The following is a 16,877-nucleotide window of genomic DNA, read 5'->3' on the forward strand; positions in this document are numbered from 1 at the left end:
TACTTAATGGATTACCACCTATGTCGTAATTTGTGGGCACTTTGTTTTTGCCAAAGGGGATGACTATACACTTTTTGGCATTTAGCTTGAGGCCATGACTCTGGCACCAGTTGTCTGTTTCTATGAGGCCCTTTTGGAGGATGCTTGTGTCAGCTGGAAAGTCGATTATGGCGCCCAGTTTGCAGTCATCTGCGAACTTGGTCAGCCACAGTCCTTCCGTGTTGGCCTGTACCTCCGAGAAATATATACCGAACAAGAGAGGTCCCAGGACTGAGCCTTGTGGGACACCACTTGTAACTGGTTTGGAGTCTGACATGGCTCCAGGAATTCTAACCATGTGGGTTCTGTCCTTGAGCCAGTTTGCAATCCATCTAGTGACATAGGGGTTTATATTTAAGCTGGTGAGCTTATCTATAATGCCCGAGTGGGGTATTGTATCGAAGGCTTTTGCGAGGTCCAGGTAGGCTGTGTGGACCTCCTTCCCCTCGTCAATGGCCTTGGTGACTGTTTCAAAGAAATCAACCAGGTTTAAGAGGCAGGATCTGCCCTTCACAAAGCCGAACTGGGTAGGATCCAGTGTCTGTAGGTCCCCAATATCTTTATTTATGAGGTCCATGATGATCCTTTCCATAGCTTTGCAGACCAAGCTAGTAAGGCTTATGGGGCGATAGTTTCCAGGATCCGCTGAGGCACCACCTTTATGGAGAGGGACCACTGTTGCTGTACGCCACTCTTTGGGCACATATCCTGTAGTAAGGCTGAGATTGAACAGTAGTTGTATGTTTGGGTTTAGCTCTTCTTGGAGTTCATGTAGGACACAGCCCGGGACACCGTTTGGTCCCATTGATGCTGTGTTTTTTGCTTTGGAGAGGGCGGCTCTTACCTGAGCATCTGAGATGTCAGGGGGGCAGCACTCTGCTGGGATAGATATTTGCCCTTTTGGTGTGGAGGGGGGGGGGTTTGTGCTGAACCTGTCAGCTAGGATGTTGGCAATGTCTGTGGGTTCGGTGTATTTTTTGTCATTTTGGACTAATTCTGAGCATATCTGGGAATTACATAACTAAAGAAAGCCTTGTGATTATCCTTAGTGTCCTGTGCAATTTTTCTCTCGAAGCTGGCCTTAGACAATTTTATGAGTGCCCATAGTTTTTTGCTAATACTGATCAGTGATGCCTTCCCTTTTTGGGATTTTGCTCTATCATGTAGTAGCTTCCTCCTTCTATTGTATAGTTTGTTTATGGCTAGGGTCCACCAGACAGGACGTCTGCCTTTGGAGGATTGGGTCTTGGTTTTATTTGGGATCGCATGATCCATGCATTCCTGAAGGTGTTCATAGAATGCGTTTATAAAGGATTCTGAAGTCTGAGCCATATTTTCCACAGGCCCGGGGGCTTTGAAGGATTCCACCTCGGTTTTGAGGAGTGTGAAATTTGCTTTAGAGAAGTTTTTCACTGTGGTTTTCTGGGCAGGGGGTGGGGTTGGGATGTGAATATCTAGTGAGATTAGTTTATGGTCTGATCTTACCAGTGAGGGGTACACTTCTGGTCTGGAGCATAGAGTCCCCATGTTGGTGATGATCAGGTCCAGTATGTTTTCCCCTCTTGTGGGAGTGGTAACAAGTTGTTCCATAGCATTTGAGTTGATAAATTCTAGGAACCTTTGGGCTAGGGTGTTGGAGCTAGAGTAATGCTCCCAGTCTATGTTTGGGTAGTTGAAGTCGCCCAATATAATGGTGTTTGGAGAGACCTTCATATTTTCCAGTGTTCTCAGGAAGGCCGAGTGGGGTTCCTGGGTTTGGGAGGGTGGTCTGTAGCAGGCTATAAACTGGAAAGCAGTTTTACCCACTGTTAGTTGCATATGGATAGTCTCTGATGCTTCGTGCTTTGCCACCAACCTGGAGGTGTGGGTATCTCTAACGAATATCGATACTCCCCCTCCTTTTGTGGTTCGGTCCAGGTTTTGGATCCGAAAAGCATGGTATGAGGTATAACCTTGTAGTGCTGGGGTGCTCTCGGGAGCCCTGAACCAGGTTTCTGTTACTGCACAGATATCGATGTTCTCCATGCTAAGGAGAGTTTTGAGTGCGTGGATCTTGAGGTTTAGACTTTTGGCGTTGAGTAGCATTACTCTTAGTTTCTTATCCCTTGTGATACCTATGGAGGTGGGTTTGTCTTTTGAGCCTTGCCTAAAAAAGGCACTATGGGGGTAGCAAGAGCCTTTGCCAATATCCAAAAGCCCAGGGGTGACAGGTGCAAGCCGTCCCTAGTGAAGGTGAGTATGTGAGGGTGTTGTGCCTGTGATTAGTTAACACTGGCATATATGACTGCTTACGTGGACAAGTGCCAGGTAAGTCATATGCAATGTGTCACAGGCAACATACATGTGAACAGGACAAACAGTGACGTTCTGTCAAGTGAGACATGCACATACATATAGTAAGCTATGCAGATGTCACTAGGAGTCCACAGAAGCTCTGTAACTCTGCATTGCAGGTGGGATCAGTGTTCCAGGGTAACTGCAAGCAAACATGCATGCAAACAAAGCTACAGTAAGCAGGGCTGCATGTAGTCCATTGTACAACAAACAAGCTGTACCACTTCCAGTAGGTAACAGTGCAAATATGCAGGCACTATACACATGTACATGGAAATACACAGGTCAGATGGCTAGGGTCCAGTCTCAGCGCACACAAGTGTACAGACCATGCACCATCAGGATGTACAATAACTGGATGGAAAACCAGGTGCTCATACCTGCAGTAATACACATGTCAAATAACAGACACTGAGCCTTCACTCAGTGGTTCCATACTTAGTAGGATGTATGCTACCTGGCCTGCCACCACAGTATCCCTGACATTTATGGGGATTCTCCCTCCTGTGAAAGTCATTTTTGTGTGTTGGGGCTGTCTAGCATGGTATGAGATGTGAGCTTGCAGTGCTAGGGTGCTCCTGTGTGTCCTGTACCAGTCGTGTAGTACTGCACACATATCAACATCCTTAAACATCCACATTGCAGAGTCCAGTGTGGGCAACATGCCACTTGCAGTTTACATGTCCATCATTGCATATCAATACTTTCATTACCTTATCCCCTGTGCTACTTATGTATGTAGCCTTCTGTTGACATCCTTACCACCAGTATGCCAACATGTGCAGATGATACACTATGGTACTTACCATGGGTGTAGACAACAGTACAAGACAATCATACCCTTACTGCATCAGGCATGCTGGGATATACCCACAATTATATCAGCACACAGTACTGTTAACAACATGATACTATTACTACACGTCTATGTAGTCACCCTGTGCATCAGCAACATGTTAACCTGTACCTGCACTGATGTTACAAATTGCAGGAGGTGGCACAGTTTCATCATATGCACAGGGTGTGAACTTGGTATGCCTGAGTCTGCCACTGATACCAACAATTGACATGTATGTGTATGTGTGTTTGTGAGGGACAGCAGTACAAGGTGGGGCAATGTTGATGCAGTGTGTGCGTGTATGTGGTAGCCCTAGGTGTTGTCAATTCGCATGTGTGTATGGATGCACACAGTTCCACCTCATGGCTGCCATATACTGGTGTTTGTGGACAGCCACAAACTGTACCTGCCAGGTCATACAGATCAGTTCCTCTGGCCATGGACATGGTACCTGTGCCTTGCAGGGGTGCTACGGACTGTATCCGGTACCAATCCAGACTGGTATTGTCATCAGAAGCAGGTGTTCATTGACTAGACACAGATCCCTGTCGGGCCTGTCCAGAGCCACGTGCACATGGCCTCCTGGGGCGGTCTGATGACAGCACAGACCCAGCATTGCTGGGGCTGCTGCTGGCACTATGGGGGTGGCCGCGGCCCTGTTGTCGTCCGCGACGACTGCCAGCTGCTGCTGTTGCTGGCATATGCCCACGTCGACGCCTCAACCGTCCACCATCGCCCTGGCTCATGGACATGTAGTTGTGGAACTGATCTAATATGTCCCCACAACGTCTGTCTATGACATCGGTGAAATTACGGATGGCAGCCGCAATGTCACGCATACTGTCAGTCATGGCTGTGCGACATGCTGTCAGCTCCCTCAGACCCTGTCTGGTGTACCATTCCATACGTGACTGTGCCTGCATGACAGCCTGAAACATAGCTGAGGTTGCAAGACCTCTGTGGGCACGTCTGACAGGGGCAATACGCCCACGGATGCTGCCACGAGAACCCCTGGACATCTGTCTGTGTGGTACCATCTTAGGACCATGCCCATGGCTGCTGTGTGGGGAAGCATGTGCCACAGATACCACATTACCCTGGTCAATGCCCACTGTATCCTGTCCATCACCTAGGGACATTGGTGACAAAGAGTGTATTGGCAGGATAACTGTGCGCATTGATGGGGTTGACAGCTGTGTACTGTCAATTGGCTGACCAATGACGGACCCTGGCATACCTTCCTGTGCCATTACACAGATGTCATCATTATCAGTACCCGTGGCACCTGATTCAGGTTCCCTGCTGCATGACACCAGAGCAGTACCAGAACCTGTGGGAGGGAAACTTGAAACACAGTTTACAATGTCTACACAATGTTACCAGTGATGCACACATGCACAGGTGCACACATGCACACATGCACAGGTGCACACATGCACACATGCACACATGCACAGGTGCACACATGCACACATGCACAGGTGCACACATGCACACATGCACAGGTGCACACATGCACACATGCACAGGTGCACACATGCACACATGCACACAGTTGCACACTTGCACACTACTCAGAATGCAAGATATCAACACACACAGACACACCTGCATGCATACACAGAGCACTACTCAGTGAGCCTAATATTACTGTTACTATCAAGACTATTAAAGGTATTGTTAATACACACTCACCAGCATGGATAGGCTGCATTGCTGTTACACCGGAGGGACCTGCAGAAGTGAGGAAATTAATGTCAGTGGGCACAACTGTGCCATTGTTACTGAGAATGATACAGGTCAGTAGTACAACAGTCGCCTTTCACAGGTCAGCTGCTGATATTGAAAATATCACACTTGCACATTAAATACTATGATGACAGCTACAAACCAAGGACACACCTCACACATGCATTAACTACCAGTGTACACAACAGTCAACTATACATATGGCATATTACCTGCACGCTCGTAGTCTTGCTGCTGTGTGGCTCCAGCCTCCATCATAATGCAGGTCTGCTGCTGTTGTTGTTGTTGTTGGCGGGCTGGAGCCAAAACATGTATGAGTAGTCCCTCCAGTCTGGTGAGTGGGGGATGTGTAGCCACCCCACCACCTGTGGCAACCTGTTGCCTGTGGATATCTGACGCACGCTGACGGACATTTCTGATTAAATCACTGCAGTGATGTCGTACCTGCTCATATGTCCTATTATGTGTGCCTATGTCATTTACCCGATGGACCAGGTCTTGCCACAGTGCAGCCCTCTCCTGCTGATTCTGGCTGGTGCGGGAAAAGAGTATTGCATAATCCCACACCAGGCTCTGGTGTATCTCTTCATCCTCAGCTGCAGAGTAGTCTGGATTGCGCTGGTGAGCCATGGTCCTGAAAAAGGAAATAACATGATATCAGCAAAATATGTCAGCAGAATTTGGCACACATACTACACATGCTACTCGACTGTTGTGATACAACGTATCTCACATATATAGCATCTGTCTGTCTATTGGTGGATACACATGTAAATGGCCAGGTATCAGTGCTCAGCCAACAACTGTGCAACAGTACCTGGCACACTCCATACAACATACTACCAAACCCCAGCAGTCAGAACACTGATTCAGGTCCAAAGCACCTCCTCACTCTGGGGGTTTGTATCGAGGTACTGTATGGGGTACATCATCAACTACTGTGAGCTGACCACAAACTAATTGCCCTGGATATACATATCCCACCTCCACCACCAGCACAAACGACTACAGTGAATAACATTTCAAATGGAAACTTTACACTTCGTAACACTGACATGATATCCTTTAAGCCCACTGGGCCAGTGGAAGACACAACCCACAATGCTGACCCCTTCACAAATGATTTCTACGGACATCTCCGAGAATGCATGGATCATGCAATCCCATATAAGACCAGGACACTCTCCACAAAGGGACAGCATCCTGTCTGGTGGACCCCAGCCATAGACAGATTGTATAACAAAAGATGGAAGCTACTGCAAGACAGAGCATAATTCCATAAAGGGAAGGCATGTCTGATCAGCACTAGTATGGAGCTATTTTCTCTCATACAAATATCCATGGGCAACTTTGAGAGGGAAATCAACGGGGACGCTACAGGTAACCACAAGGCCTTCTTCAGTTATGTTAGCAGCCTGGTCAGAAACCCTCCAATATGCTCATAGTTAGTACACAACAATAAATAATTCACTGAACCCACAGATATTGGCAACATTGTGGCAGACAGGTTCAGTGCAGGTTTCCCCCCTCCCTCTCCACCAAACTAAGACATACTTATCCCAGCTGACTGTAACCTCCCTGTCATCACAGATGTCCAGGTGAGAGCCGCCCTCAGAAAAGCAGAAAACACAACATGAATGGGACCTGATGGTATCCCCGGTTGCATGCTACATGAACTCCAAGAGGAGCTAAACACACATATAGAAGTGCTATGTAACACTAGCCTGACTACAGGATATGTACCTGTACACTGGCGTACAGCAGCAGTGGTTCCACTCCACGAAGGAGGCACCTCTACATACCAATACAATACAACACAATACAATACTACAATACATTACAATACAATACAATACAATATGCTATTGCCCCTGGGACTACAGCAGCATACTGTTCTGCTACCCTGACCATTGTGACACATGTAATGTGATGGTACCTGCTCCTGTCAAACAGTTACACAGGGTGACTCATATGGCATATTACCTATCTGACTAACATTCAGCAGGGGTATGTGTGACATGTACTCATGGGGAGTCTTGCTTCTTAATGCTGTGTGGTTTATTGCAGGGTATGTCTTATCTGTGGGTAGGAACCTGTACCTCCGCCATGTGCTCTCTACTGCAGTGTCACAGACGACACACAGCAGTCATTTAGGTTGTAGATGGTGTGAGGTGTTACTATGGTTGTTGGACATCTGTCATGGGTGTGACTTAAGTATGTAAATCCAGGAGTGGTAACCTCTATGTGGGTAGTATGTGTGTACCCTGTGGTGTTGTCAGTCACTGTGCATTGGTAATGTGTGTGAGTGCATTGTCACAGTGTTGTACATGTCACTGTGTCCTTCTCCATATCTGTAGATGTCATGTGAGGTACATTCCGTGGCAGCCATTGTGTGGTGTGGAGGGGTACACTGACCTACATGTCCATAGCTGACACACCATGTCTGCTGACACATACCATGTGCAGGTATTCCAGGAATAGTGTGCCACTGTGAATATCATTGGGGGGACTATTGTACACATTTATGACCCTGTTCACCCCTGACATATGCAGTGGTGGGCAGCCAATCACATATCTGGTGGTTACTGGTGTAGGTGATTTGAAATGGGGTATGGTACTCCAGTTTTGACACTGGTGTTCACTCCATGCCTTTGTCACCAGGCACCTGTTGCAATACATCTGTACACATGTGCCTCACTCAGAATATATATACATCTCTCTCTCTCTCTATATATATATATATATATATATATATATATAGATATATATATGTATATGTATATATATATATATATATATATATATATATATATCTGTATACATATACACATATATATATTGATGTACATATATTGCTATAGATATGGAGAGGGGTGTGTGTGACAGAAGGGGTGGGACAGGGGGAGTGTGAGATCATCATATACAGTCATACCTGTAGATAGTCAGATCTGTCTGTCTATGTATATGTATCTACGTATATCTATATCTGTATGTGTGTATTACATATATATGTTTGTAGATATTCTATCTATTTACATCTGTCTATGTATTCCTACATACCTCTCTATGTATGTATACATATATGCATATTATATATATATATATATATATATATATATATATATATATATATATATATATATATATACATGCATACATATATTGACATACATACGTATCCATATGATAGATAGGTATATCAACATGTTTGTTTACAAAACTGTATACACACACTAACATACTGCTAAACATACATAACTGTGAAACCTACTTTGTACATTGCACTACAACCTACATTCAGCCTACATTGATATGTGCACATAGATGCCCTCACATACATATGTATGTACAGCCTTCACTGATAGTTGCTGTATGTCCCCTGCCCTATGCACATCTTCATATACATATGGATACAGACCAATGACACATATGGAGGGTTCACAGTATGTAGACTTTTAAAGTATTACTTTATATTACCTGTGTTTGTCACAGCTGTTTGTGTTGCCGTCTGGTTTGGTGTCCTGCTGCTCCACTTGCCAGTTGTCAGCTTTCGAGTGGTTGTTGCTGACTGGTTTTGTTTGTCTATGTTTATTTTTCTCTCTCTCTCTCTCTCTCTCTGTCTCTCCCTACCTCCACAGGGTGCAATGAAAGTATTGCATGTGTGGACTGGGAGTACAGCATGCTTTTGTAGGTATCTGCATATGTCCATGTGATGGCCTCTGCACCAATTGTTAGCCAGCATTTGCTAATTGCATGCAGCCAGTTGTGTATTGATTGCAGTTCTCACTGTGATTCCAGGACAGTGCTATAAAAAGGTATGTGAGATAGGCGTGGACTTTCAGAGTTTAAGGGCAGGGACCATGCTGCTATGCTGTGGACACTGTTCTGTGAGTGTAAAGGTTAGTATCCCTCTCATATTTCTGGCTGTGTTGTAGATTAACATTTCTCCATTCATTTCTCCAGTTTCCTGTACTAAGTGTGTATGTACACTGACACCTAAGACTACTACTACTGTTAATGTGGGTGGGTGTGCTTTCCTGTGGGACATGTGGTGTAACTGGTATATAGCAGTGGCTCTTGCACTTTGTTGCTATGGCTTCAATATTTTCCCTTTACATTCACTACTTGTATGCCTGCTAGGTGTCTTGACTGTAGTGTGTTTCTGTGGCTTTCCTAATTTCCATGTACATTCACACCTTGGAATGCTTGCTATATCTGCTAGGGTGTTACTGCATGCAGTGTGGTCTGGCCATGGTGTGGGCCTTGACATCTATTAGGGTATTTGAGTATGCTGCTGAGCAGGCCCCAGAGACTCTCAGGTGCATCTTTTATCTGCCTCATGGAATGGTACATATCAGTGGGGTACACCCATTAAATTGTCTGGTATTCTGCAGTTGTGACTGTGGGATAGCATGAGCATATGTATTACTACACTATTTCTGCCGTGCAAGTGGTGCATACTTTCAGTACTTCATAGTTACCATTGCATGTGTTGTAACACCTTTCTGCCTACTGTTTGTACATTTCACAGGGAGTCTGTGGGGCATCCCTGTAACTCAGTCACTGTTGCTATGTCTAGGCTCTTAACTATTCAAATATGGCAGTGTCAGACCTCTCAAGTGTACAGATATTTGCAGGTTGTCCACATTTTTGCCTCATATTTTTGTCAATTTCTCATAAACAGCTTTTTCTGGCAAATCACTCTGGGCTCAAGTCAGACTATAATGACAAACATTTAAGTTTCAGACTTCATACCCTTCCAAACATCCAACAAAATGCAGAACCTGTTACTCTCTGAACTGTCTAAGTTTGTTGTAGCATTATTTGGAATGTGTCCCTGTTTTTGGCCCTTTGCTCCACATTTTTTATTACTTGGTCCGGATGTGTTCCTGTAAGAGGTTGTGGGGTATGGGCAGTGATTATCCTGCTGTGAGTATGTGTGTGACTTGCAAGGTGCTACAGTGACATTATTACCTACTAGCTACCAACTAGCATGGCTGTTTCTGTTCACACACTACTATTCTAGAAATCCACTACATTTGACAGTAAATATACATGACATGCTTTGTGTACTACACATCCTATTTACCCTTTACATTCATTCCTACTATTACATGATATATTTATTGTAGCACAATGTTCTTATATAACAGTCATGGCTTAGTGGTAAGTCATGCAGACTACTGTTTCCAAGGTCCTGGGTTTGGGACTGACAGTGGGATTTTATTTTGCTTTTGAGCAGACTACAGGACTTGTCATTCAGAGTGACTAAGGCACTTTTAAGCAGTTGTAACCAGGTTAGCGCTGGTTTGCGCGGAGCTCACGCATGCGCACTGGCGTTCAGCTCCACGCACACCCGCTTACAACCGCTTAAAAGTGCTTACTCTTGCGCACACCCGCGCTATTTTCTTTGAAAGAAATGAAAATGGGGAGACAGGAAAGTGGTGAAAAAGGGGTCACAAAGAGGGTAAGACAGTAGGGAAACAAGCTCAGGTTTTGCAGGAGGGATGTAGGTAAGGCCCATAGCTGCCCATTTCTTCATCAACAGCTGTGCATATGTTTGTAATTTGGTGTGACATTTGAAACCTTCCACCCCTGAGAGAGGTGTGAGGACAACAATAATATTTGTTGTACAGCCAATTGTAATTGACAGTTTCCATGTCCAGCAGACGTGTGCAAAATGGGCAGCTATGTATGGGGCGTAATTTTTTTGTGGGTACAGAGTGCCATTTTTTTTTTTCTTCAGGTGAGAGTGGTATGTCAGGTACAGGAAGTCGGTATAGCTGGGGAGGTAGGTTGGGTAGGTTAACAGACAAGACAAACAAGACGCATACAGGGGCGGTGTATGACACGTGGGGGGGTTACACAATTAACGGGGACGGATGTTTGGATATCTAGAGCCCATGAGCCCATAGATGGCAACAGTGGAACTGATATCCCCACCCATGGGCAGTTGCCACTGTGCCTTCACAGCCCAGGATGGGGCTGTGCTGGGGGCTGTGTAGGCCGGGCAGCAGGCACGCCCATTAGTTGTGCCACCCGTGCCTCAAGCTGGCGTATGGGCCCAAGAACAGCTTCCCTGATCTCCCTACGCACCACAGTCCGGACACTACGGAGAGTGAGTGGTTGTTCTCCTCCGGCCACACTTGCAGTGGGGGGGGATGAGCCCCATCTCCTGCAGCGCTTCCACCCACAGGTGGCACAGGGCCACCGGAGGAGGGTCCGGACTTGGCACTACTGCCAGGTGCACTCGCCAGCTGAGGTGGGAGAGGTGGGTCCGCTGGAACCCGCCTTCCCTGTCGTCCTATGTTTTGCATTATGTCATGACAGTTTGGGTTAGTAACGTACAATACCATTCACAATTTGTTGTAACAGCATGCATTAGTATTCCCATTAACCAAACACCCAGATATTCAAACCATTGATCAGCAAGCATAACACATGCATATTTTGAACAGCAATACACAGTCCAACAACATGCAGGGTTGATTGATGGCAACAGGCCATCAGGTTTAGATGTATGAACAGGGCAGATGCATCAACGTACATGCAAATATGTATGAACCAAAAGGACAAATGTCCAGGGGTGTTAGTTGTGATTGCACATACCAATTTCACGTGGAATGTATTGTATGTGGTTATAGGGTAGGGTGAAGAAAATTTAATTAACATCTTCAAATACCAATACATATGCTGTACATTTCTAATAGCTGCAGATATATACACACTACAGTTCTGCCTACAGTTTCCTATGTGAGAACTACTTCAAGTTGGTGATAGGAATGTTACTGCTACATCAATATACATTTTCATTTTTATTCATACACATTCATATCTGGCTCTGTTCAGCTACATCATCCTGCTACATTTGCTTTATATAGCTATAGACAACTGTGGATGTTTGGTATTTCAGACAACCATACTATCTGCATATTGCAGACTGAGAGCAACATATCCAGATTTTGGGATACACATTCCAGCTGCGGTGACATTTTCAACACATTTTACAGTTTGGTTCTGCTTGTCACATTCATTTCATTCTGTACTGACTGCAGTATACTTTATTCAGGAGTTATTACTACTTTACTGGAGGATTCATAACTCTTTCTCACACTCTCTCACTTGTTTTATTTTTACAATTCAGGATGGTACTTAATTCTAGGCTTTATTGACATGTTTTACCTGTAGTTATTACAATCCTTTCCAACAGTCTCACTTCTGTCATGTTTCTGTATTTCAACAGGGATATATTTCACACATGTGTTTTACTCAGCTTATGCAGCTGTACTTTTCAGCCTGCTGCAGGTTATGTACTATTATATTACAGGTGGGACATCTTTATTTCAGACTTTATTTCAGACTTTTTCATTTTTCTGTTTGGATTACAGACTGCATCACACTTTTGTAATCAAGCAATAATTGCAAACCCTCTTACACTGTTACTTGCACATTTTATTACTTAGTGACTACACTGCACTCTTTTGCTAACTGTCATACTTTTATATTTATTTACAGTTACAGGGAGAGGATTACTGACCTGCCTGGTGGCGCAACTGCGCCAGCCTATCGCCATAGGCTTTACGGTTCGCAGAACGGACACCTGCAGCTGTAATATAAATAAAGTAATTTTGGAATACACATCTCCATAATATCAGCTTTGTTAATTTCTTACATAAATAATTAGATGTAACTTACTCAGTAGTGGGGCGTTGGGCATTTGCCAGGCCTCCTGGATCCAATGGTTCATTTGGTCCTGCTTCCGTCTCTTCAGGTCCACATGGTGGTGATGGACCTGTTCACCAGTCCTTGGTATCCCTGTGGCACTGGTGAGATCATGAGCCAACCGGTCCCACGCCTCAGCCCTATATGCTCCCCACAGGACCTGGCCCTGCATGAGTTGGGCCTCATGATTGTGGACAAGGAGCCAAACCATATATTTGGACTTCTCAACACCCCACCTCTGTGCTCGAAAGCAACTACCCTCACCTACACCTGACATTCTGGCTGCAAGTCGGTTCTACAATTGGTTATGCTGTGTATTCCCGCCTATGGGGCTTATATATGCCGTTTTTCCCGCACTTATCTGTGATTGGCCATTTTGGAATTCTATCAACTTCACAAAACCTGCTTTGTCATGCTCCTCTTTCTATTCATTCCTATATATTTGCTATTACTGCATTTCTAAGTGCAACTGTCATGGCTTAGTGGTTCAGTACCTTGACTATGGTGCATGGTATCCTGGGTTTGAACCTGGACACTGCTTTTTATATTTTATGACTGTCTACACAGGCTAGGAGGTGTGTCTGTGTAAAGGCAGTTTTGTTACAGCTTGCTCAACGTTGCCCGTTGGTTAGCTTGTTGGCGCGATGCACAGCTCCGCGCAAACGGGGTACGCTGGTTTACGCGTTATTTGGCTGTCAGCATGCATATTACGCTCAGCTCAGCTACGGGCACACAGTTTCAGCATGTTAAACCACTGCTCACCTACGGGCACTCATTTTACACCTGTTAAACCACTGCTCACCTACATGCACTCATTTTACACCTGTTAAACCACTGCTCACCTATGGGCACTCATTTTACACCTGTTAAACCACTGCTCACCTACGGGCAGATGCACTCAACTTGTTAAACTTTAGCTCAGCTATAGGCACATTTGGCATTTTTTATTATTTTGTTATCTCACATTTCTTCAAAATAAATGGCCCATTTCATTACATTTTACATAAAATATAATTTAAATGTGTACATATATGTCACAGACTTATTTCGTGCTTATTTCATTAAAAATAAAAATTGATGTTGGGGGGGACTCGAACCATGACAGCCTTCTCTTCAGCCGACGTCTCTACCGCTACGCTATTGCTTCTTGGCTTACTTTGCATATGTAGTTCTTATACGCTTTTCCACTGACTGCTAACTGTGGCTAAGCTACGGGCACGCCCGTGCAAACGAGCGCACTCACGGGCAAACATCTTTACAATTTAAAAAAATATATAACATGTTCATTTATATATTTTATGTTCATAGACTGTGGGGGCATGTGTTGTGTTGTGTTTATTCACATTTACACGGACTCCATCATGGGGGTTTACTTTCGGGACTTTCACTCTTCTGGGGGCGTGTCTGTTTGCAGGGCTCGGCCTACGGACACGCCCCCTACTGTCTTCCATGGACCGTGTAAGCCTTAGGTGTGATTCAGCATGCCCTCATGCATATGCATGACATGCTGACGTCACACTGTTTAACTGCAGCCTCCGTGTAAGCCTTGTAACTCTTATACGGAGGCTTCGTGAATCCTGCCCTATAAGATTTCACATCATCTTTTTGCTTTTCTAAGTCCATGAAGATTTATCTGTTTGTCAGTCATGTTGGCCATTCCAACAAACTGCTGTTGCAATTGTACTAGCTTCAGGTTTGGCTGCATCTTAGACTCTTCAATTACTTCACGTAGATTTTGTAGGGTTAGGGTAAGAAGGAAGCATGCTAGGAACAGTGGGGATGAGACACACCAGTTACAACAACAGAAACATTTCTGCAAACAATTCCCTAGTGGTGTATTAGCCCACCAGGTTATGCATGTGGCAGCCTGGACATTGGAAGGAACAATATATGACAATTTCACAGCCAACTGCCTGTGCATACACCACCACCAATCTTAGCCCAAGGGATACACTGTAGGCATCTAATTTGTGTGTGTGTATATATATTATGTATATCTATCATGTAACATCTTGTTTGCACATTTCTGCAGAAGTGAACAAATGCTGTTTTGCTGTGCACCATCTGCATAATAATGATCTCCCCTCAAGTACCTCCTGACCTAACACATGGGTGCACAGCCCTGCAACATCAAATAATCTGTTAAGTGTCACCTATACTATGTAACACATGAACACAGAGCATATTCGAGTCAGCATGGTTTAACTAATGCAACTTTCCTACCCACTGCTTCATGCACCGTGTACAACTGAAGGATACCCAGTATCATACCACTGTGTACATTATCAGCTTTCATATGGCCATGTACAGTTTATCAGTGTGCCATTGAAATGAGAAATATTCTGTGTGGCTGTTCAGTATACTGTTCATTTTGCAGTGAGATTTGCTGACTGGACATTAAGAGATGTAAGCTTACATATCTGAACCGGGCATCTGTCAGTACTGCAGATGAGATTTTGTCTCTACTACCACTGCCTACTGCAGAGCTGGATCCAGCACTAGGCAACCTAGGCAGCTGTCTGGGGCCCATGTTGTCTGGGTGGATGCCTGTGTTGGCTGGGTTCCCCGGTTTCACTATAGGTGACCTAGGCAGCTGCCTAGATCCCCTTTTGGCTGAGGGGGAAGCTTCATTATAAAAATAAAAAAATATATATTTGGTAGGTTAAAAAAATGCAGGATCCCTATGTAAAGACAGCAAGCAATAAGACCCCATGTGAGAACTTCCTTCCCTCTTGACTTTATACAGCATGAATCTGTTCTGGTGAGTGTAAAGCTGCTGTTTCCTTTAGAGCAGATGGAGGTATGTGTGTGTATGTACAATGCTCCAGTTAGGGGCACCGACTAGTTAAGCGACTCTGCTCAGAGTCAAACTGTGAACCTTAATAATTAAGGGCAGGCAAGAGACTTAAAGCTCCACACCAACTGCAAGGTCCTATTTAATTTAATTAATTAATTTATTTTTTGTTAATCACTGAGGATTACAATCTGTCACTGTCATGCATAGCATTTCAAGACTGTGTTCAGTGTCAGTGGTGCAGCAGGTATCATACTTGGATTTGGTCCAGGAGGTTATGGGTTCTCTTCCCACAACAGGTAGGTTTATTACTGATACTACCTTGCAACATAAGGGGAGATAGGGGTCCTACACTCTTGGGTGTATCGTCATTTGGATGAGATGCCTGATAACTATGAACCTGATGTTGGTTTGGCATCCATTTCTATCATGTGTCCTTTTTCAGTGGAGTCCTGGGGAGAAAAGCTCCAAAGAAATAACAGTGTACATACATGCTTTAGATAACAATAAAACTGGCATACAAGAGAAGAGAAACAATGAAGTACAAAAAAACAATTCTGTAGAACAATAAGATACTCAGGAGTAGTACCATTATTTACAATATATACAAAAAGTACATTTCAGGTGAGAGTATAGTGTATGCATTAAAGGCTTCAACGGGTCACTTACACATGGAAAAGTGGGTCTTCAAGGGGGTGGGGTCTTTGCAGTTGCAGAGAGGGTTAGTATTGAGGTGTAATTTAAGAAGTCCTTTGGAGGTACCTGTGTGACTTTATAGCCTGAGTTCAGGTGGGAGGGTGTTCCATGTTTTGGCAACATCATGGGGGAATAAGGCCTCCCCAGAACTGTTATTGCATGGATTAACTTCAGTCAGGTTTTTGATACATGAACGTAGTTCCCATTTAGGGTTGTGAAAGTTTAGCATGTCGTTAAGGGCAGGGCACTTCCCCGGATGGAAGAGAATTTGATGGGCTATGATCAGTTGGTGGTAGTGTAGGAGGTTTGGAAATTCTAACCAGTGCAGTTTAGTTAGGGATAGGCAATGGTGGGAATGTGATCTATTATGGGCAGCAAACCTAGCTATTTTATTGTAGCATGTAGAGAGTGTGTTCAGATTGGTTTTGTTAATATTGGTGAGAACTAGAGAGGCGTAAAGTAGTGTTGATAAGAGATGAGTTCTGGCTATTGTTGTTCTAATCTCAGGGGTTAGGAATAGTTTGCAATGATATAGGCAACCTAGTTTTTTATGGACTTTAGAGATAGTTTTGGATATGTGCTTGTTGTATTTAAGTTGATGATCAGTAGTGATGCCTAAAAGATTAGCCTCAGTTACTGGAGTGATGAGGGTGCCACTGGTAGACATGATGGTAAAGGCGGCGTGTTTGGTTGGGTGGAATAGTA

At 44.4% G+C, this 16,877-nt stretch overlaps 1 protein-coding gene across 3 annotated transcripts in view; it reads left to right on the plus strand.

Annotated features, from left to right (window-relative positions):
- The window catches only part of TEX47 (testis expressed 47), an 844,245-nt gene that overhangs the window by 105,679 nt on the left and 721,689 nt on the right, over positions 1 to 16,877 (plus strand). The gene's annotated exons all lie outside the window — the stretch shown is intronic.

This window comes from Protopterus annectens, chromosome 4.part0 (assembly GCF_019279795.1).
Source record: "Protopterus annectens isolate FY-2018-M chromosome 4.part0, PAN1.0, whole genome shotgun sequence".
Taxonomy (NCBI): Eukaryota; Metazoa; Chordata; order Ceratodontiformes; family Protopteridae; genus Protopterus; species Protopterus annectens.